Genomic DNA, 22,516 nt, shown 5'->3' on the forward strand with positions numbered 1-22,516 from the left:
AACGGGGAGCAACTGGCAGGAGTAACTATGACTCTCGTAGAGTAGCCAAATGCCTCGTCAAAAGGCGAATTACATTGGCAATCCCGAGGAGCTCCCGCAAGGAGTACTGTGAAAGTCTTAAGGTCAACAAATAATGGCGTATCGCTTCTGGTGAACTGGCCAGAGTAAGCTTGTAGATGTGACTGTGGTAGAACGGGGAGCAAGTGGCAGGAGTAACTATGACTCTCTTAAGGTAGCCAAATGCCTCGTCAACACGCGAAATACATCTGCAAACCGAGGAGCTGCCAGCAGTAGTACTGTGAAATACTTTATGTCGACAGATAATGGCGTATCGCTTGTGGTGAACTGGCCGGAGAAAGCTTGAGGATGTGACAGTGATAAATCTGGGTGCAAGTGGTAGGAGTAACTATGACTCTCTTAAGGTAGCCAAATGCCTCGTCAATAGGCGAAATACATCGGCAAACTCGAGGTGCTCCCGGCAGGAGTACAGTGAAGGTCTCAAAGCGGACAAATAATGGTGTACCGCTTCAGGTGAACTGGGCCAGAGGAAGCTTGAAAATGTGGCTGTGGTTAACGGCGAGCATTTGGCAGGTGTAACAATGATTCTCTTAAGGTAGAAAAATGCCTCGTCAACATGCGAAAAACATCGGCATTCTCGATGAGCTCCCGGAAGGAGTACTGTGAAAGTCTTAAGGTCAACAAATAATGGCGTATCGCTTCTGGTGAACGGCCAGAGTAAGCTTGTAGATGTGACTGTGGTAAAACGGGGAGCAACTGGCAGGAGTAACTATGACTCTCTTAGGGTAGCCAAATGCCTCGTCAAAAGGCGAATTACATTGGCAATCCCGAGGAGCTCCCGCAAGGAGTACTGTGAAAGTCTTAAGGTCAACAAATAATGGCGTATCGCTTCTGGTGAACTGGCCAGAGTAAGCTTGTAGATGTGACTGTGGTAGAACGGGGAGCAAGTGGCAGGAGTAACTATGACTCTCTTAAGGTAGCCAAATGCCTCGTCAACACGCGAAATACATCTGCAAACCGAGGAGCTGCCAGCAGTAGTACTGTGAAATACTTTATGTCGACAGATAATGGCGTATCGCTTGTGGTGAACTGGCCGGAGAAAGCTTGAGGATGTGACAGTGATAAATCTGGGTGCAAGTGGTAGGAGTAACTATGACTCTCTTAAGGTAGCCAAATGCCTCGTCAATAGGCGAAATACATCGGCAAACTCGAGGTGCTCCCGGCAGGAGTACAGTGAAGGTCTCAAAGCCGACAAATAATGGTGTACCGCTTCAGGTGAACTGGGCCAGAGGAAGCCTGAAAATGTTTCTGTGGTTAACGGCGAGCATTTGGCAGGTGTAACAATGATTCTCTTAAGGTAGAAAAATGCCTCGTCAACATGCGAAAAACATCGGCATTCTCGATGAGCTCCCGGAAGGAGTACTGTGAAAGTCTTAAGGTCAACAAATAATGGCGTATCGCTTCTGGTGAACGGCCAGAGTAAGCTTGTAGATGTGACTGTGGTAAAACGGGGAGCAACTGGCAGGAGTAACTATGACTCTCTTAGGGTAGCCAAATGCCTCGTCAAAAGGCGAATTACATTGGCAATCCCGAGGAGCTCCCGCAAGGAGTACTGTGAAAGTCTTAAGGTCAACAAATAATGGCGTATCGCTTCTGGTGAACTGGCCAGAGTAAGCTTGTAGATGTGACTGTGGTAGAACGGGGAGCAAGTGGCAGGAGTAACTATGACTCTCTTAAGGAAGCCAAATGCCTCGTCAACACGCGAAATACATCTGCAAACCGAGGAGCTGCCAGCAGTAGTACTGTGAAACACTTTATGTCGACAGATAATGGCGTATCGCTTGTGGTGAACTGGCCGGAGAAAGCTTGAGGATGTGACAGTGATAAATCTGGGTGCAAGTGGTAGGAGTAACTATGACTCTCTTAAGGTAGCCAAATGCCTCGTCAATAGGCGAAATACATCGGCAAACTCGAGGTGCTCCCGGCAGGAGTACAGTGAAGGTCTCAAAGCCGACAAATAATAGTGTACCGCTTCAGGTGAACTGGGCCAGAGGAAGCCTGAAAATGTTTCTGTGGTTAACGGCGAGCATTTGGCAGGTGTAACAATGATTCTCTTAAGGTAGAAAAATGCCTCGTCAACAGGCGAAAAACATCGGCATTCTCGATGAGCTCCCGGAAGGAGTACTGTGAAAGTCTTAAGGTCAACAAATAATGGCGTATCGCTTCTGGTGAACGGCCAGAGTAAGCTTGTAGATGTGACTGTGGTAAAACGGGGAGCAACTGGCAGGAGTAACTATGACTCTCTTAGGGTAGCCAAATGCCTCGTCAAAAGGCGAATTACATTGGCAATCCCGAGGAGCTCCCGCAAGGAGTACTGTGAAAGTCTTAAGGTCAACAAATAATGGCGTATCGCTTCTGGTGAACTGGCCAGAGTAAGCTTGTAGATGTGACTGTGGTAGAACGGGGAGCAAGTGGCAGGAGTAACTATGACTCTCTTAAGGAAGCCAAATGCCTCGTCAACACGCGAAATACATCTGCAAACCGAGGAGCTGCCAGCAGTAGTACTGTGAAACACTTTATGTCGACAGATAATGGCGTATCGCTTGTGGTGAACTGGCCAGAGTAAGCTTGTAGATGTGACTGTGGTAGAACGGGGAGCAAGTGGCAGGAGTAACTATGACTCTCTTAAGGAAGCCAAATGCCTCGTCAACACGCGAAATACATCTGCAAACCGAGGAGCTGCCAGCAGTAGTACTGTGAAACACTTTATGTCGACAGATAATGGCGTATCGCTTGTGGTGAACTGGCCAGAGAAAGCTTGAGGATGTGACAGTGATAAATCTGGGTGCAAGTGGTAGGAGTAACTATGACTCTCTTAAGGTAGCCAAATGCCTCGTCAATAGGCGAAATACATCGGCAAACTCGAGGTGCTCCCGGCAGGAGTACAGTGAAGGTCTCAAAGCCGACAAATAATGGTGTACCGCTTCAGGTGAACTGGGCCAGAGGAAGCTTGAAAATGTGGCTGTGGCTAACGGCGAGCATTTGGCAGTTGTAACAATGACTCTCTTAAGGTAGAAAAATGCCTCGTCAACAGGCGAAAAACATCGGCATTCTCGATGAGCTCCCGGAAGGAGTACTGTGAAAGTCTTAAGGTCAACAAATAATGGCGTATCGCTTCTGGTGAACGGCCAGAGTAAGCTTGTAGATGTGACTGTGGTAAAACGGGGAGCAACTGGCAGGAGTAACTATGACTCTCTTAGAGTAGCCAAATGCCTCGTCAAAAGGCGAATTACATTGGCGATCCCGAGGAGCTCCCGCAAGGAGTACTGTGAAAGTCTTAAGGTCAACAAATAATGGCGTATCGCTTCTGGTGAACTGGCCAGAGTAAGCTTGTAGATGTGACTGTGGTAGAACGGGGAGCAAGTGGCAGGAGTAACTATGACTCTCTTAAGGTAGCCAAATGCCTCGTCAACACGCGAAATACATCTGCAAACCGAGGAGCTGCCAGCAGTAGTACTGTGAAACACTTTATGTCGACAGATAATGGCGTATCGCTGTCGTGAACTGGCCGGAGAAAGCTTGAGGATGTGACAGTGATAAATCTGGGTGCAAGTGGTAGGAGTAACTATGACTCTCTTAAGGTAGCCAAATGCCTCGTCAATAGGTGAAATACATCGGCAAACTTGAGGTGCTCCCGGCAGGAGTACAGTGAAGGTCTCAAAGCCGACAAATAATGGTGTACCGCTTCAGGTGAACTGGGCCAGAGGAAGCTTGAAAATGTGGCTGTGGCTAACGGCGAGCATTTGGCAGGTGTAACAATGACTCTCTTAAGGTAGAAAAATGCCTCGTCAACAGGCGAAAAACATCGGCATTCTCGATGAGCTCCCGGAAGGAGTACTGTGAAAGTCTTAAGGTCAACAAATAATGGCGTATCGCTTCTGGTGAACGGCCAGAGTAAGCTTGTAGATGTGACTGTGGTAAAACGGGGAGCAACTGGCAGGAGTAACTATGACTCTCTTAGAGTAGCCAAATGCCTCGTCAAAAGGCGAATTACATTGGCGATCCCGAGGAGCTCCCGCAAGGAGTACTGTGAAAGTCTTAAGGTCAACAAATAATGGCGTATCGCTTCTGGTGAACTGGCCAGAGTAAGCTTGTAGATGTGACTGTGGTAGAACGGGGAGCAAGTGGCAGGAGTAACTATGACTCTCTTAAGGTAGCCAAATGCCTCGTCAACACGCGAAATACATCTGCAAACCGAGGAGCTGCCAGCAGTAGTACTGTGAAACACTTTATGTCGACAGATAATGGCGTATCGCTTGTGGTGAACTGGCCGGAGAAAGCTTGAGGATGTGACAGTGATAAATCTGGGTGCAAGTGGTAGGAGTAACTATGACTCTCTTAAGGTAGCCAAATGCCTCGTCAATAGGCGAAATACATCGGCAAACTCGAGGTGCTCCCGGCAGGAGTACAGTGAAGGTCTCAAAGCCGACAAATAATGGTGTACCGCTTCAGGTGAACTGGGCCAGAGGAAGCTTGAAAATGTGGCTGTGGCTAACGGCGAGCATTTGGCAGGTGTAACAATGACTCTCTTAAGGTAGAAACATGCCTCGTCAACAGGCGAAAAACATCGGCATTCTCGATGAGCTCCCGGAAGGAGTACTGTGAAAGTCTTAAGGTCAACAAATAATGGCGTATCGCTTCTGGTGAACGGCCAGAGTAAGCTTGTAGATGTGACTGTGGTAAAACGGGGAGCAACTGGCAGGAGTAACTATGACTCTCGTAGAGTAGCCAAATGCCTCGTCAAAAGGCGAATTACATTGGCAATCCCGAGGAGCTCCCGCAAGGAGTACTGTGAAAGTCTTAAGGTCAACAAATAATGGCGTATCGCTTCTGGTGAACTGGCCAGAGTAAGCTTGTAGATGTGACTGTGGTAGAACGGGGAGCAAGTGGCAGGAGTAACTATGACTCTCTTAAGGTAGCCAAATGCCTCGTCAACACGCGAAATACATCTGCAAACCGAGGAGCTGCCAGCAGTAGTACTGTGAAATACTTTATGTCGACAGATAATGGCGTATCGCTTGTGGTGAACTAGCCGGAGAAAGCTTGAGGATGTGACAGTGATAAATCTGGGTGCAAGTGGTAGGAGTAACTATGACTCTCTTAAGGTAGCCAAATGGCTCGTCAATAGGCGAAATACATCGGCAAACTCGAGGTGCTCCCGGCAGGAGTACAGTGAAGGTCTCAAAGCCGACAAATAATGGTGTACCGCTTCAGGTGAACTGGGCCAGAGGAAGCTTGAAAATGTTTCTGTGGTTAACGGCGAGCATTTGGCAGGTGTAACAATGATTCTCTTAAGGTAGAAAAATGCCTCGTCAACATGCGAAAAACATCGGCATTCTCGATGAGCTCCCGGAAGGAGTACTGTGAAAGTCTTAAGGTCAACAAATAATGGCGTATCGCTTCTGGTGAACGGCCAGAGTAAGCTTGTAGATGTGACTGTGGTAAAACGGGGAGCAACTGGCAGGAGTAACTATGACTCTCTTAGGGTAGCCAAATGCCTCGTCAAAAGGCGAATTACATTGGCAATCCCGAGGAGCTCCCGCAAGGAGTACTGTGAAAGTCTTAAGGTCAACAAATAATGGCGTATCGCTTCTGGTGAACTGGCCAGAGTAAGCTTGTAGATGTGACTGTGGTAGAACGGGGAGCAAGTGGCAGGAGTAACTATGACTCTCTTAAGGTAGCCAAATGCCTCGTCAACACGCGAAATACATCTGCAAACCGAGGAGCTGCCAGCAGTAGTACTGTGAAATACTTTATGTCGACAGATAATGGCGTATCGCCTGTGGTGAACTGGCCGGAGAAAGCTTGAGGATGTGACAGTGATAAATCTGGGTGCAAGTGGTAGGAGTAACTATGACTCTCTTAAGGTAGCCAAATGCCTCGTCAATAGGCGAAATACATCGGCAAACTCGAGGTGCTCCCGGCAGGAGTACAGTGAAGGTCTCAAAGCGGACAAATAATGGTGTACCGCTTCAGGTGAACTGGGCCAGAGGAAGCTTGAAAATGTGGCTGTGGTTAACGGCGAGCATTTGGCAGGTGTAACAATGATTCTCTTAAGGTAGAAAAATGCCTCGTCAACATGCGAAAAACAACGGCATTCTCGATGAGCTCCCGGAAGGAGTACTGTGAAAGTCTTAAGGTCAACAAATAATGGCGTATCGCTTCTGGTGAACGGCCAGAGTAAGCTTGTAGATGTGACTGTGGTAAAACGGGGAGCAACTGGCAGGAGTAACTATGACTCTCGTAGAGTAGCCAAATGCCTCGTCAAAAGGCGAATTACATTGGCAATCCCGAGGAGCTCCCGCAAGGAGTACTGTGAAAGTCTTAAGGTCAACAAATAATGGCGTATCGCTTCTGGTGAACTGGCCAGAGTAAGCTTGTAGATGTGACTGTGGTAGAACGGGGAGCAAGTGGCAGGAGTAACTATGACTCTCTTAAGGTAGTCAAATGCCTCGTCAACACGCGAAATACATCTGCAAACCGAGGAGCTGCCAGCAGTAGTACTGTGAAACACTTTATGTCGACAGATAATGGCGTATCGCTTGTGGTGAACTGGCCGGAGAAAGCTTGAGGATGTGACAGTGATAAATCTGGGTGCAAGTGGTAGGAGTAACTATGACTCTCTTAAGGTAGCCAAATGCCTCGTCAATAGGCGAAATACATCGGCAAACTCGAGGTGCTCCCGGCAGGAGTACAGTGAAGGTCTCAAAGCCGACAAATAATGGTGTACCGCTTCAGGTGAACTGGGCCAGAGGAAGCTTGAAAATGTTTCTGTGGTTAACGGCGAGCATTTGGCAGGTGTAACAATGATTCTCTTAAGGTAGAAAAATGCCTCGTCAACATGCGAAAAACATCGGCATTCTCGATGAGCTCCCGGAAGGAGTACTGTGAAAGTCTTAAGGTCAACAAATAATGGCGTATCGCTTCTGGTGAACGGCCAGAGTAAGCTTGTAGATGTGACTGTGGTAAAACGGGGAGCAACTGGCAGGAGTAACTATGACTCTCTTAGGGTAGCCAAATGCCTCGTCAAAAGGCGAATTACATTGGCAATCCCGAGGAGCTCCCGCAAGGAGTACTGTGAAAGTCTTAAGGTCAACAAATAATGGCGTATCGCTTCTGGTGAACTGGCCAGAGTAAGCTTGTAGATGTGACTGTGGTAGAACGGGGAGCAAGTGGCAGGAGTAACTATGACTCTCTTAAGGTAGCCAAATGCCTCGTCAACACGCGAAATACATCTGCAAACCGAGGAGCTGCCAGCAGTAGTACTGTGAAATACTTTATGTCGACAGATAATGGCGTATCGCTTGTGGTGAACTAGCCGGAGAAAGCTTGAGGATGTGACAGTGATAAATCTGGGTGCAAGTGGTAGGAGTAACTATGACTCTCTTAAGGTAGCCAAATGGCTCGTCAATAGGCGAAATACATCGGCAAACTCGAGGTGCTCCCGGCAGGAGTACAGTGAAGGTCTCAAAGCCGACAAATAATGGTGTACCGCTTCAGGTGAACTGGGCCAGAGGAAGCTTGAAAATGTTTCTGTGGTTAACGGCGAGCATTTGGCAGGTGTAACAATGATTCTCTTAAGGTAGAAAAATGCCTCGTCAACATGCGAAAAACATCGGCATTCTCGATGAGCTCCCGGAAGGAGTACTGTGAAAGTCTTAAGGTCAACAAATAATGGCGTATCGCTTCTGGTGAACGGCCAGAGTAAGCTTGTAGATGTGACTGTGGTAAAACGGGGAGCAACTGGCAGGAGTAACTATGACTCTCTTAGGGTAGCCAAATGCCTCGTCAAAAGGCGAATTACATTGGCAATCCCGAGGAGCTCCCGCAAGGAGTACTGTGAAAGTCTTAAGGTCAACAAATAATGGCGTATCGCTTCTGGTGAACTGGCCAGAGTAAGCTTGTAGATGTGACTGTGGTAGAACGGGGAGCAAGTGGCAGGAGTAACTATGACTCTCTTAAGGTAGCCAAATGCCTCGTCAACACGCGAAATACATCTGCAAACCGAGGAGCTGCCAGCAGTAGTACTGTGAAACACTTTATGTCGACAGATAATGGCGTATCGCTTGTCGTGAACTGGCCGGAGAAAGCTTGAGGATGTGACAGTGATAAATCTGGGTGCAAGTGGTAGGAGTAACTATGACTCTCTTAAGGTAGCCAAATGCCTCGTCAACACGCGAAATACATCTGCAAACCGAGGAGCTGCCAGCAGTAGTACTGTGAAATACTTTATGTCGACAGATAATGGCGTATCGCTTGTGGTGAACTAGCCGGAGAAAGCTTGAGGATGTGACAGTGATAAATCTGGGTGCAAGTGGTAGGAGTAACTATGACTCTCTTAAGGTAGCCAAATGGCTCGTCAATAGGCGAAATACATCGGCAAACTCGAGGTGCTCCCGGCAGGAGTACAGTGAAGGTCTCAAAGCCGACAAATAATGGTGTACCGCTTCAGGTGAACTGGGCCAGAGGAAGCTTGAAAATGTTTCTGTGGTTAACGGCGAGCATTTGGCAGGTGTAACAATGATTCTCTTAAGGTAGAAAAATGCCTCGTCAACATGCGAAAAACATCGGCATTCTCGATGAGCTCCCGGAAGGAGTACTGTGAAAGTCTTAAGGACAACAAATAATGGCGTATCGCTTCTGGTGAACGGCCAGAGTAAGCTTGTAGATGTGACTGTGGTAAAACGGGGAGCAACTGGCAGGAGTAACTATGACTCTCTTAGGGTAGCCAAATGCCTCGTCAAAAGGCGAATTACATTGGCAATCCCGAGGAGCTCCCGCAAGGAGTACTGTGAAAGTCTTAAGGTCAACAAATAATGGCGTATCGCTTCTGGTGAACTGGCCAGAGTAAGCTTGTAGATGTGACTGTGGTAGAACGGGGAGCAAGTGGCAGGAGTAACTATGACTCTCTTAAGGTAGCCAAATGCCTCGTCAACACGCGAAATACATCTGCAAACCGAGGAGCTGCCAGCAGTAGTACTGTGAAACACTTTATGTCGACAGATAATGGCGTATCGCTTGTCGTGAACTGGCCGGAGAAAGCTTGAGGATGTGACAGTGATAAATCTGGGTGCAAGTGGTAGGAGTAACTATGACTCTCTTAAGGTAGCCAAATGCCTCGTCAATAGGTGAAATACATCGCCAAACTTGAGGTGCTCCCGGCAGGAGTACAGTGAAGGTCTCAAAGCCGACAAATAATGGTGTACCGCTTCAGGTGAACTGGGCCAGAGGAAGCTTGAAAATGTGGCTGTGGCTAACGGCGAGCATTTGGCAGGTGTAACAATGACTCTCTTAAGGTAGAAAAATGCCTCGTCAACAGGCGAAAAACATCGGCATTCTCGATGAGCTCCCGGAAGGAGTACTGTGAAAGTCTTAAGGTCAACAAATAATGGCGTATCGCTTCAGGTGAACTGGGCCAGAGTAAGCTTGTAGATGTGACTGTGGTAAAACGGGGAGCAACTGGCAGGAGTAACTATGACTCTCTTAGAGTAGCCAAATGCCTCGTCAAAAGGCGAATTACATTGGCGATCCCGAGGAGCTCCCGCAAGGAGTACTGTGAAAGTCTTAAGGTCAACAAATAATGGCGTATCGCTTCTGGTGAACTGGCCAGAGTAAGCTTGTAGATGTGACTGTGGTAGAACGGGGAGCAAGTGGCAGGAGTAACTATGACTCTCTTAAGGTAGCCAAATGCCTCGTCAACACGCGAAATACATCTGCAAACCGAGGAGCTGCCAGCAGTAGTACTGTGAAACACTTTATGTCGACAGATAATGGCGTATCGCTTGTGGTGAACTGCCGGAGAAAGCTTGAGGATGTGACAGTGATAAATCTGGGTGCAAGTGGTAGGAGTAACTATGACTCTCTTAAGGTAGCCAAATGCCTCGTCAATAGGCGAAATACATCGGCAAACTCGAGGTGCTCCCGGCAGGAGTACAGTGAAGGTCTCAAAGCCGACAAATAATGGTGTACCGCTTCAGGTGAACTGGGCCAGAGGAAGCTTGAAAATGTGGCTGTGGCTAACGGCGAGCATTTGGCAGGTGTAACAATGACTCTCTTAAGGTAGAAACATGCCTCGTCAACAGGCGAAAAACATCGGCATTCTTGATGAGCTCCCGGAAGGAGTACTGTGAAAGTCTTAAGGTCAACAAATAATGGCGTATCGCTTCTGGTGAACGGCCAGAGTAAGCTTGTAGATGTGACTGTGGTAAAACGGGGAGCAACTGGCAGGAGTAACTATGACTCTCGTAGAGTAGCCAAATGCCTCGTCAAAAGGCGAATTACATTGGCAATCCCGAGGAGCTCCCGCAAGGAGTACTGTGAAAGTCTTAAGGTCAACAAATAATGGCGTATCGCTTCTGGTGAACTGGCCAGAGTAAGCTTGTAGATGTGACTGTGGTAGAACGGGGAGCAAGTGGCAGGAGTAACTATGACTCTCTTAAGGTAGCCAAATGCCTCGTCAACACACGAAATACATCTGCAAACCGAGGAGCTGCCAGCAGTAGTACGGTGAAATACTTTATGTCGACAGATAATGGCGTATCGCTTGTGGTGAACTGGCCGGAGAAAGCTTGAGGATGTGACAGTGATAAATCTGGGTGCAAGTGGTAGGAGTAACTATGACTCTCTTAAGGTAGCCAAATGCCTCGTCAATAGGCGAAATACATCGGCAAACTCGAGGTGCTCCCGGCAGGAGTACAGTGAAGGTCTCAAAGCGGACAAATAATGGTGTACCGCTTCAGGTGAACTGGGCCAGAGGAAGCTTGAAAATGTGGCTGTGGTTAACGGCGAGCATTTGGCAGGTGTAACAATGATTCTCTTAAGGTAGAAAAATGCCTCGTCAACATGCGAAAAACATCGGCATTCTCGATGAGCTCCCGGAAGGAGTACTGTGAAAGTCTTAAGGTCAACAAATAATGGCGTATCGCTTCTGGTGAACGGCCAGAGTAAGCTTGTAGATGTGACTGTGGTAAAACGGGGAGCAACTGGCAGGAGTAACTATGACTCTCGTAGAGTAGCCAAATGCCTCGTCAAAAGGCGAATTACATTGGCAATCCCGAGGAGCTCCCGCAAGGAGTACTGTGAAAGTCTTAAGGTCAACAAATAATGGCGTATCGCTTCTGGTGAACTGGCCAGAGTAAGCTTGTAGATGTGACTGTGGTAGAACGGGGAGCAAGTGGCAGGAGTAACTATGACTCTCTTAAGGTAGCCAAATGCCTCGTCAACACGCGAAATACATCTGCAAACCGAGGAGCTGCCAGCAGTAGTACTGTGAAACACTTTATGTCGACAGATAATGGCGTATCGCTTGTCGTGAACTGGCCGGAGAAAGCTTGAGGATGTGACAGTGATAAATCTGGGTGCAAGTGGTAGGAGTAACTATGACTCTCTTAAGGTAGCCAAATGCCTCGTCAATAGGCGAAATACATCGGCAAACTCGAGGTGCTCCCGGCAGGAGTACAGTGAAGGTCTCAAAGCCGACAAATAATGGTGTACCGCTTCAGGTGAACTGGGCCAGAGGAAGCTTGAAAATGTGGCTGTGGCTAACGGCGAGCATTTGGCAGGTGTAACAATGACTCTCTTAAGGTAGAAAAATGCCTCGTCAACAGGCGAAAAACATCGGCATTCTCGATGAGCTCCCGGAAGGAGTACTGTGAAAGTCTTAAGGTCAACAAATAATGGCGTATCGCTTCTGGTGAACGGCCAGAGTAAGCTTGTAGATGTGACTGTGGTAGAACGGGGAGCAAGTGGCAGGAGTAACTATGACTCTCTTAAGGTAGCCAAATGCCTCGTCAACACGCGAAATACATCTGCAAACCGAGGAGCTGCCAGCAGTAGTACTGTGAAACACTTTATGTCGACAGATAATGGCGTATCGCTTGTGGTGAACTGCCGGAGAAAGCTTGAGGATGTGACAGTGATAAATCTGGGTGCAAGTGGTAGGAGTAACTATGACTCTCTTAAGGTAGCCAAATGCCTCGTCAATAGGCGAAATACATCGGCAAACTCGAGGTGCTCCCGGCAGGAGTACAGTGAAGGTCTCAAAGCCGACAAATAATGGTGTACCGCTTCAGGTGAACTGGGCCAGAGGAAGCTTGAAAATGTGGCTGTGGCTAACGGCGAGCATTTGGCAGGTGTAACAATGACTCTCTTAAGGTAGAAACATGCCTCGTCAACAGGCGAAAAACATCGGCATTCTTGATGAGCTCCCGGAAGGAGTACTGTGAAAGTCTTAAGGTCAACAAATAATGGCGTATCGCTTCTGGTGAACGGCCAGAGTAAGCTTGTAGATGTGACTGTGGTAAAACGGGGAGCAACTGGCAGGAGTAACTATGACTCTCGTAGAGTAGCCAAATGCCTCGTCAAAAGGCGAATTACATTGGCAATCCCGAGGAGCTCCCGCAAGGAGTACTGTGAAAGTCTTAAGGTCAACAAATAATGGCGTATCGCTTCTGGTGAACTGGCCAGAGTAAGCTTGTAGATGTGACTGTGGTAGAACGGGGAGCAAGTGGCAGGAGTAACTATGACTCTCTTAAGGTAGCCAAATGCCTCGTCAACACACGAAATACATCTGCAAACCGAGGAGCTGCCAGCAGTAGTACGGTGAAATACTTTATGTCGACAGATAATGGCGTATCGCTTGTGGTGAACTGGCCGGAGAAAGCTTGAGGATGTGACAGTGATAAATCTGGGTGCAAGTGGTAGGAGTAACTATGACTCTCTTAAGGTAGCCAAATGCCTCGTCAATAGGCGAAATACATCGGCAAACTCGAGGTGCTCCCGGCAGGAGTACAGTGAAGGTCTCAAAGCGGACAAATAATGGTGTACCGCTTCAGGTGAACTGGGCCAGAGGAAGCTTGAAAATGTGGCTGTGGTTAACGGCGAGCATTTGGCAGGTGTAACAATGATTCTCTTAAGGTAGAAAAATGCCTCGTCAACATGCGAAAAACATCGGCATTCTCGATGAGCTCCCGGAAGGAGTACTGTGAAAGTCTTAAGGTCAACAAATAATGGCGTATCGCTTCTGGTGAACGGCCAGAGTAAGCTTGTAGATGTGACTGTGGTAAAACGGGGAGCAACTGGCAGGAGTAACTATGACTCTCGTAGAGTAGCCAAATGCCTCGTCAAAAGGCGAATTACATTGGCAATCCCGAGGAGCTCCCGCAAGGAGTACTGTGAAAGTCTTAAGGTCAACAAATAATGGCGTATCGCTTCTGGTGAACTGGCCAGAGTAAGCTTGTAGATGTGACTGTGGTAGAACGGGGAGCAAGTGGCAGGAGTAACTATGACTCTCTTAAGGTAGCCAAATGCCTCGTCAACACGCGAAATACATCTGCAAACCGAGGAGCTGCCAGCAGTAGTACTGTGAAACACTTTATGTCGACAGATAATGGCGTATCGCTTGTCGTGAACTGGCCGGAGAAAGCTTGAGGATGTGACAGTGATAAATCTGGGTGCAAGTGGTAGGAGTAACTATGACTCTCTTAAGGTAGCCAAATGCCTCGTCAATAGGCGAAATACATCGGCAAACTCGAGGTGCTCCCGGCAGGAGTACAGTGAAGGTCTCAAAGCCGACAAATAATGGTGTACCGCTTCAGGTGAACTGGGCCAGAGGAAGCTTGAAAATGTGGCTGTGGCTAACGGCGAGCATTTGGCAGGTGTAACAATGACTCTCTTAAGGTAGAAAAATGCCTCGTCAACAGGCGAAAAACATCGGCATTCTCGATGAGCTCCCGGAAGGAGTACTGTGAAAGTCTTAAGGTCAACAAATAATGGCGTATCGCTTCTGGTGAACGGCCAGAGTAAGCTTGTAGATGTGACTGTGGTAAAACGGGGAGCAACTGGCAGGAGTAACTATGACTCTCTTAGAGTAGCCAAATGCCTCGTCAAAAGGCGAATTACATTGGCGATCCCGAGGAGCTCCCGCAAGGAGTACTGTGAAAGTCTTAAGGTCAACAAATAATGGCGTATCGCTTCTGGTGAACTGGCCAGAGTAAGCTTGTAGATGTGACTGTGGTAGAACGGGGAGCAAGTGGCAGGAGTAACTATGACTCTCTTAAGGTAGCCAAATGCCTCGTCAACACACGAAATACATCTGCAAACCGAGGAGCTGCCAGCAGTAGTACGGTGAAATACTTTATGTCGACAGATAATGGCGTATCGCTTGTGGTGAACTGGCCGGAGAAAGCTTGAGGATGTGACAGTGATAAATCTGGGTGCAAGTGGTAGGAGTAACTATGACTCTCTTAAGGTAGCCAAATGCCTCGTCAATAGGCGAAATACATCGGCAAACTCGAGGTGCTCCCGGCAGGAGTACAGTGAAGGTCTCAAAGCCGACAAATAATGGTGTACCGCTTCAGGTGAACTGGGCCAGAGGAAGCTTGAAAATGTGGCTGTGGTTAACGGCGAGCATTTGGCAGGTGTAACAATGATTCTCTTAAGGTAGAAAAATGCCTCGTCATCATGCGAAAAACATCGGCATTCTCGATGAGCTCCCGGAAGGAGTACTGTGAAAGTCTTAAGGTCAACAAATAATGGCGTATCGCTTCTGGTGAACGGCCAGAGTAAGCTTGTAGATGTGACTGTGGTAAAACGGGGAGCAACTGGCAGGAGTAACTATGACTCTCGTAGAGTAGCCAAATGCCTCGTCAAAAGGCGAATTACATTGGCAATCCCGAGGAGCTCCCGCAAGGAGTACTGTGAAAGTCTTAAGGTCAACAAATAATGGCGTATCGCTTCTGGTGAACTGGCCAGAGTAAGCTTGTAGATGTGACTGTGGTAGAACGGGGAGCAAGTGGCAGGAGTAACTATGACTCTCTTAAGGTAGCCAAATGCCTCGTCAACACGCGAAATACATCTGCAAACCGAGGAGCTGCCAGCAGTAGTACTGTGAAATACTTTATGTCGACAGATAATGGCGTATCGCCTGTGGTGAACTGGCCGGAGAAAGCTTGAGGATGTGACAGTGATAAATCTGGGTGCAAGTGGTAGGAGTAACTATGACTCTCTTAAGGTAGCCAAATGGCTCGTCAATAGGCGAAATACATCGGCAAACTCGAGGTGCTCCCGGCAGGAGTACAGTGAAGGTCTCAAAGCCGACAAATAATGGTGTACCGCTTCAGGTGAACTGGGCCAGAGGAAGCTTGAAAATGTTTCTGTGGTTAACGGCGAGCATTTGGCAGGTGTAACAATGATTCTCTTAAGGTAGAAAAATGCCTCGTCAACATGCGAAAAACATCGGCATTCTCGATGAGCTCCCGGAAGGAGTACTGTGAAAGTCTTAAGGTCAACAAATAATGGCGTATCGCTTCTGGTGAACGGCCAGAGTAAGCTTGTAGATGTGACTGTGGTAAAACGGGGAGCAACTGGCAGGAGTAACTATGACTCTCTTAGGGTAGCCAAATGCCTCGTCAAAAGGCGAATTACATTGGCAATCCCGAGGAGCTCCCGCAAGGAGTACTGTGAAAGTCTTAAGGTCAACAAATAATGGCGTATCGCTTCTGGTGAACTGGCCAGAGTAAGCTTGTAGATGTGACTGTGGTAGAACGGGGAGCAAGTGGCAGGAGTAACTATGACTCTCTTAAGGTAGCCAAATGCCTCGTCAACACGCGAAATACATCTGCAAACCGAGGAGCTGCCAGCAGTAGTACTGTGAAACACTTTATGTCGACAGATAATGGCGTATCGCTTGTCGTGAACTGGCCGGAGAAAGCTTGAGGATGTGACAGTGATAAATCTGGGTGCAAGTGGTAGGAGTAACTATGACTCTCTTAAGGTAGCCAAATGCCTCGTCAATAGGCGAAATACATCGGCAAACTCGAGTCGCTCCCGGCAGGAGTACAGTGAAGGTCTCAAAGCCGACAAATAATGGTGTACCGCTTCAGGTGAACTGGGCCAGAGGAAGCTTGAAAATGTGGCTGTGGCTAACGGCGAGCATTTGGCAGGTGTAACAATGACTCTCTTAAGGTAGAAAAATGCCTCGTCAACAGGCGAAAAACATCGGCATTCTCGATGAGCTCCCGGAAGGAGTACTGTGAAAGTCTTAAGGTCAACAAATAATGGCGTATCGCTTCTGGTGAACGGCCAGAGTAAGCTTGTAGATGTGACTGTGGTAAAACGGGGAGCAACTGGCAGGAGTAACTATGACTCTCTTAGAGTAGCCAAATGCCTCGTCAAAAGGCGAATTACATTGGCGATCCCGAGGAGCTCCCGCAAGGAGTACTGTGAAAGTCTTAAGGTCAACAAATAATGGCGTATCGCTTCTGGTGAACTGGCCAGAGTAAGCTTGTAGATGTGACTGTGGTAGAACGGGGAGCAAGTGGCGGGAGTAACTATGACTCTCTTAAGGTAGCCAAATGCCTCGTCAACACGCGAAATACATCTGCAAACCGAGGAGCTGCCAGCAGTAGTACTGTGAAACACTTTATGTCGACAGATAATGGCGTATCGCTTGTGGTGAACTGGCCGGAGAAAGCTTGAGGATGTGACAGTGATAAATCTGGGTGCAAGTGGTAGGAGTAACTATGACTCTCTTAAGGTAGAAAAATGCCTCGTCAACAGGCGAAAAACATCGGCATTCTCGATGAGCTCCCGGAAGGAGTACTGTGAAAGTCTTAAGGTCAACAAATAATGGCGTATCGCTTCTGGTGAACGGCCAGAGTAAGCTTGTAGATGTGACTGTGGTAAAACGGGGAGCAACTGGCAGGAGTAACTATGACTCTCTTAGGGTAGCCAAATGCCTCGTCAAAAGGCGAATTACATTGGCAATCCCGAGGAGCTCCCGCAAGGAGTACTGTGGAAGTCTTAAGGTCAACAAATAATGGCGTATCGCTTCTGGTGAACTGGCCAGAGTAAGCTTGTAGATGTGACTGTGGTAGAACGGGGAGCAAGTGGCAGGAGTAACTATGACTCTCTTAAGGTAGCCAAATGCCTCGTCAACACGCGAAATACATCTGCAAACCGAGGAGCTGCCAGCAGTAGTACTGTGAAACACTTTATGTCGACAGATAATGGCGTATCGCTTGTGGTGAACTGGCCGGAGAAAGCTTGAGGATGTGACAGTGATAAATCTGGGTGCAAGTGGTAGGAGTAACTATGACTCTCTTAAGGTAGCCAAATGCCTCGTCAATAGGCGAAATACATCGGCAAACTCGAGGTGCTCCCGGCAGGAGTACAGTGAAGGTCTCAAAGCCGACAAATAATGGTGTACCGCTTCAGGTGAACTGGGCCAGAGGAAGCTTGAAAATGTGGCTGTGGCTAACGGCGAGCATTTGGCAGGTGTAACAATGACTCTCTTAAGGTAGAAAAATGCCTCGTCAACAGGCGAAAAACATCGGCATTCTCGATGAGCTCCCGGAAGGAGTACTGTGAAAGTCTTAAGGTCAACAAATAATGGCGTATCGCTTCTGGTGAACGGCCAGAGTAAGCTTGTAGATGTGACTGTGGTAAAACGGGGAGCAACTGGCAGGAGTAACTATGACTCTCTTAGAGTAGCCAAATGCCTCGTCAAAAGGCGAATTACATTGGCGATCCCGAGGAGCTCCCGCAAGGAGTACTGTGAAAGTCTTAAGGTCAACAAATAATGGCGTATCGCTTCTGGTGAACTGGCCAGAGTAAGCTTGTAGATGTGACTGTGGTAGAACGGGGAGCAAGTGGCAGGAGTAACTATGACTCTCTTAAGGTAGCCAAATGCCTCGTCAACACGCGAAATACATCTGCAAACCGAGGAGCTGCCAGCAGTAGTACTGTGAAACACTTTATGTCGACAGATAATGGCGTATCGCTTGTGGTGAACTGGCCGGAGAAAGCTTGAGGATGTGACAGTGATAAATCTGGGTGCAAGTGGTAGGAGTAACTATGACTCTCTTAAGGTAGAAAAATGCCTCGTCAACAGGCGAAAAACATCGGCATTCTCGATGAGCTCCCGGAAGGAGTACTGTGAAAGTCTTAAGGTCAACAAATAATGGCGTATCGCTTCTGGTGAACGGCCAGAGTAAGCTTGTAGATGTGACTGTGGTAAAACGGGGAGCAACTGGCAGGAGTAACTATGACTCTCTTAGGGTAGCCAAATGCCTCGTCAAAAGGCGAATTACATTGGCAATCCCGAGGAGCTCCCGCAAGGAGTACTGTGAAAGTCTTAAGGTCAACAAATAATGGCGTATCGCTTCTGGTGAACTGGCCAGAGTAAGCTTGTAGATGTGACTGTGGTAGAACGGGGAGCAAGTGGCAGGAGTAACTATGACTCTCTTAAGGTAGCCAAATGCCTCGTCAACACGCGAAATACATCTGCAAACCGAGGAGCTGCCAGCAGTAGTACTGTGAAACACTTTATGTCGACAGATAATGGCGTATCGCTTGTCGTGAACTGGCCGGAGAAAGCTTGAGGATGTGACAGTGATAAATCTGGGTGCAAGTGGTAGGAGTAACTATGACTCTCTTAAGGTAGCCAAATGCCTCGTCAATAGGCGAAATACATCGGCAAACTCGAGGTGCTCCCGGCAGGAGTACAGTGAAGGTCTCAAAGCCGACAAATAATGGTGTACCGCTTCAGGTGAACTGGGCCAGAGGAAGCTTGAAAATGTGGCTGTGGCTAACGGCGAGCATTTGGCAGGTGTAACAATGACTCTCTTAAGGTAGAAAAATGCCTCGTCAACAGGCGAAAAACATCGGCATTCTCGATGAGCTCCCGGAAGGAGTACTGTGAAAGTCTTAAGGTCAACAAATAATGGCGTATCGCTTCTGGTGAACGGCCAGAGTAAGCTTGTAGATGTGACTGTGGTAAAACGGGGAGCAACTGGCAGGAGTAACTATGACTCTCTTAGAGTAGCCAAATGCCTCGTCAAAAGGCGAATTACATTGGCGATCCCGAGGAGCTCCCGCAAGGAGTACTGTGAAAGTCTTAAGGTCAACAAATAATGGCGTATCGCTTCTGGTGAACTGGCCAGAGTAAGCTTGTAGATGTGACTGTGGTAGAACGGGGAGCAAGTGGCAGGAGTAACTATGACTCTCTTAAGGTAGCCAAATGCCTCGTCAACACGCGAAATACATCTGCAAACCGAGGAGCTGCCAGCAGTAGTACTGTGAAACACTTTATGTCGACAGATAATGGCGTATCGCTTGTGGTGAACTGGCCGGAGAAAGCTTGAGGATGTGACAGTGATAAATCTGGGTGCAAGTGGTAGGAGTAACTATGACTCTCTTAAGGTAGCCAAATGCCTCGTCAATAGGCGAAATACATCGGCAAACTCGAGGTGCTCCCGGCAGGAGTACAGTGAAGGTCTCAAAGCCGACAAATAATGGTGTACCGCTTCAGGTGAACTGGGCCAGAGGAAGCTTGAAAATGTGGCTGTGGCTAACGGCGAGCATTTGTCAGGTGAAACAATGACTCTCTTAAGGAAGAAAAATGCCTCGTCAACAGGCGAAAAACATCGGCATTCTCGATGAGCTCCCGGAAGGAGTACTGTGAAAGTCTTAAGGTCAACAAATAATGGCGTATCGCTTCTGGTGAACGGCCAGAGTAAGCTTGTAGATGTGACTGTGGTAAAACGGGGAGCAACTGGCAGGAGTAACTATGACTCTCGTAGAGTAGCCAAATGCCTCGTCAAAAGGCGAATTACATTGGCAATCCCGAGGAGCTCCCGCAAGGAGTACTGTGAAAGTCTTAAGGTCAACAAATAATGGCGTATCGCTTCTGGTGAACTGGCCAGAGTAAGCTTGTAGATGTGACTGTGGTAGAACGGGGAGCAAGTGGCAGGAGTAACTATGACTATCTTAAGGTAGCCAAATGCCTCGTCAACACGCGAAATACATCTGCAAACCGAGGAGCTGCCAGCAGTAGTACTGTGAAATACTTTATGTCGACAGATAATGGCGTATCGCTTGTGGTGAACTGGCCGGAGAAAGCTTGAGGATGTGACAGTGATAAATCTGGGTGCAAGTGGTAGGAGTAACTATGACTCTCTTAAGGTAGCCAAATGCCTCGTCAATAGGCGAAATACATCGGCAAACTCGAGGTGCTCCCGGCAGGAGTACAGTGAAGGTCTCAAAGCCGACAAATAATGGTGTACCGCTTCAGGTGAACTGGGCCAGAGGAAGCTTGAAAATGTGGCTGTGGTTAACGGCGAGCATTTGGCAGGTGTAACAATGATTCTCTTAAGGTAGAAAAATGCCTCGTCAACATGCGAAAAACATCGGCATTCTCGATGAGCTCCCGGAAGGAGTACTGTGAAAGTCTTAAGGTCAACAAATAATGGCGTATCGCTTCTGGTGAACGGCCAGAGTAAGCTTGTAGATGTGACTGTGGTAAAACGGGGAGCAACTGGCAGGAGTAACTATGACTCTCGTAGAGTAGCCAAATGCCTCGTCAAAAGGCGAATTACATTGGCAATCCCGAGGAGCTCCCGCAAGGAGTACTGTGAAAGTCTTAAGGTCAACAAATAATGGCGTATCGCTTCTGGTGAACTGGCCAGAGTAAGCTTGTAGATGTGACTGTGGTAGAACGGGGAGCAAGTGGCAGGAGTAACTATGACTCTCTTAAGGTAGCCAAATGCCTCGTCAACACGCGAAATACATCTGCAAACCGAGGAGCTGCCAGCAGTAGTACTGTGAAATACTTTATGTCGACAGATAATGGCGTATCGCTTGTGGTGAACTGGCCGGAGAAAGCTTGAGGATGTGACAGTGATAAATCTGGGTGCAAGTGGTAGGAGTAACTATGACTCTCTTAAGGTAGCCAAATGCCTCGTCAATAGGCGAAATACATCGGCAAACTCGAGGTGCTCCCGGCAGGAGTACAGTGAAGGTCTCAAAGCCGACAAATAATGGTGTACCGCTTCAGGTGAACTGGGCCAGAGGAAGCTTGAAAATGTGGCTGTGGTTAACGGCGAGCATTTGGCAGGTGTAACAATGATTCTCTTAAGGTAGAAAAATGCCTCGTCAACATGCGAAAAACATCGGCATTCTCGATGAGCTCCCGGAAGGAGTACTGTGAAAGTCTTAAGGTCAACAAATAATGGCGTATCGCTTCTGGTGAACGGCCAGAGTAAGCTTGTAGATGTGACTGTGGTAAAACGGGGAGCAACTGGCAGGAGTAACTATGACTCTCGTAGAGTAGCCAAATGCCTCGTCAAAAGGCGAATTACATTGGCAATCCCGAGGAGCTCCCGCAAGGAGTACTGTGAAAGTCTTAAGGTCAACAAATAATGGCGTATCGCTTCTGGTGAACTGGCCAGAGTAAGCTTGTAGATGTGACTGTGGTAGAACGGGGAGCAAGTGGCAGGAGTAACTATGACTCTCTTAAGGTAGCCAAATGCCTCGTCAACACGCGAAATACATCTGCAAACCGAGGAGCTGCCAGCAGTAGTACTGTGAAATACTTTATGTCGACAGATAATGGCGTATCGCTTGTGGTGAACTGGCCGGAGAAAGCTTGAGGATGTGACAGTGATAAATCTGGGTGCAAGTGGTAGGAGTAACTATGACTCTCTTAAGGTAGCCAAATGCCTCGTCAATAGGCGAAATACATCGGCAAACTCGAGGTGCTCCCGGCAGGAGTACAGTGAAGGTCTCAAAGCCGACAAATAATGGTGTACCGCTTCAGGTGAACTGGGCCAGAGGAAGCTTGAAAATGTGGCTGTGGTTAACGGCGAGCATTTGGCAGGTGTAACAATGATTCTCTTAAGGTAGAAAAATGCCTCGTCAACATGCGAAAAACATCGGCATTCTCGATGAGCTCCCGGAAGGAGTACTGTGAAAGTCTTAAGGTCAACAAATAATGGCGTATCGCTTCTGGTGAACGGCCAGAGTAAGCTTGTAGATGTGACTGTGGTAAAACGGGGAGCAACTGGCAGGAGTAACTATGACTCTCGTAGAGTAGCCAAATGCCTCGTCAAAAGGCGAATTACATTGGCAATCCCGAGGAGCTCCCGCAAGGAGTACTGTGAAAGTCTTAAGGTCAACAAATAATGGCGTATCGCTTCTGGTGAATTGGCCAGAGTAAGCTTGTAGATGTGACTGTGGTAGAACGGGGAGCAAGTGGCAGGAGTAACTATGACTCTCTTAAGGTAGCCAAATGCCTCGTCAACACGCGAAATACATCTGCAAACCGAGGAGCTGCCAGCAGTAGTACTGTGAAATACTTTATGTCGACAGATAATGGCGTATCGCTTGTGGTGAACTGGCCGGAGAAAGCTTGAGGATGTGACAGTGATAAATCTGGGTGCAAGTGGTAGGAGTAACTATGACTCTCTTAAGGTAGCCAAATGGCTCGTCAATAGGCGAAATACATCGGCAAACTCGAGGTGCTCCCGGCAGGAGTACAGTGAAGGTCTCAAAGCCGACAAATAATGGTGTACCGCTTCAGGTGAACTGGGCCAGAGGAAGCTTGAAAATGTTTCTGTGGTTAACGGCGAGCATTTGGCAGGTGTAACAATGATTCTCTTAA

Source organism: Schistocerca nitens, chromosome 12 (genome assembly GCF_023898315.1).
Source record: "Schistocerca nitens isolate TAMUIC-IGC-003100 chromosome 12, iqSchNite1.1, whole genome shotgun sequence".
Taxonomy (NCBI): domain Eukaryota; kingdom Metazoa; phylum Arthropoda; class Insecta; order Orthoptera; family Acrididae; genus Schistocerca; species Schistocerca nitens.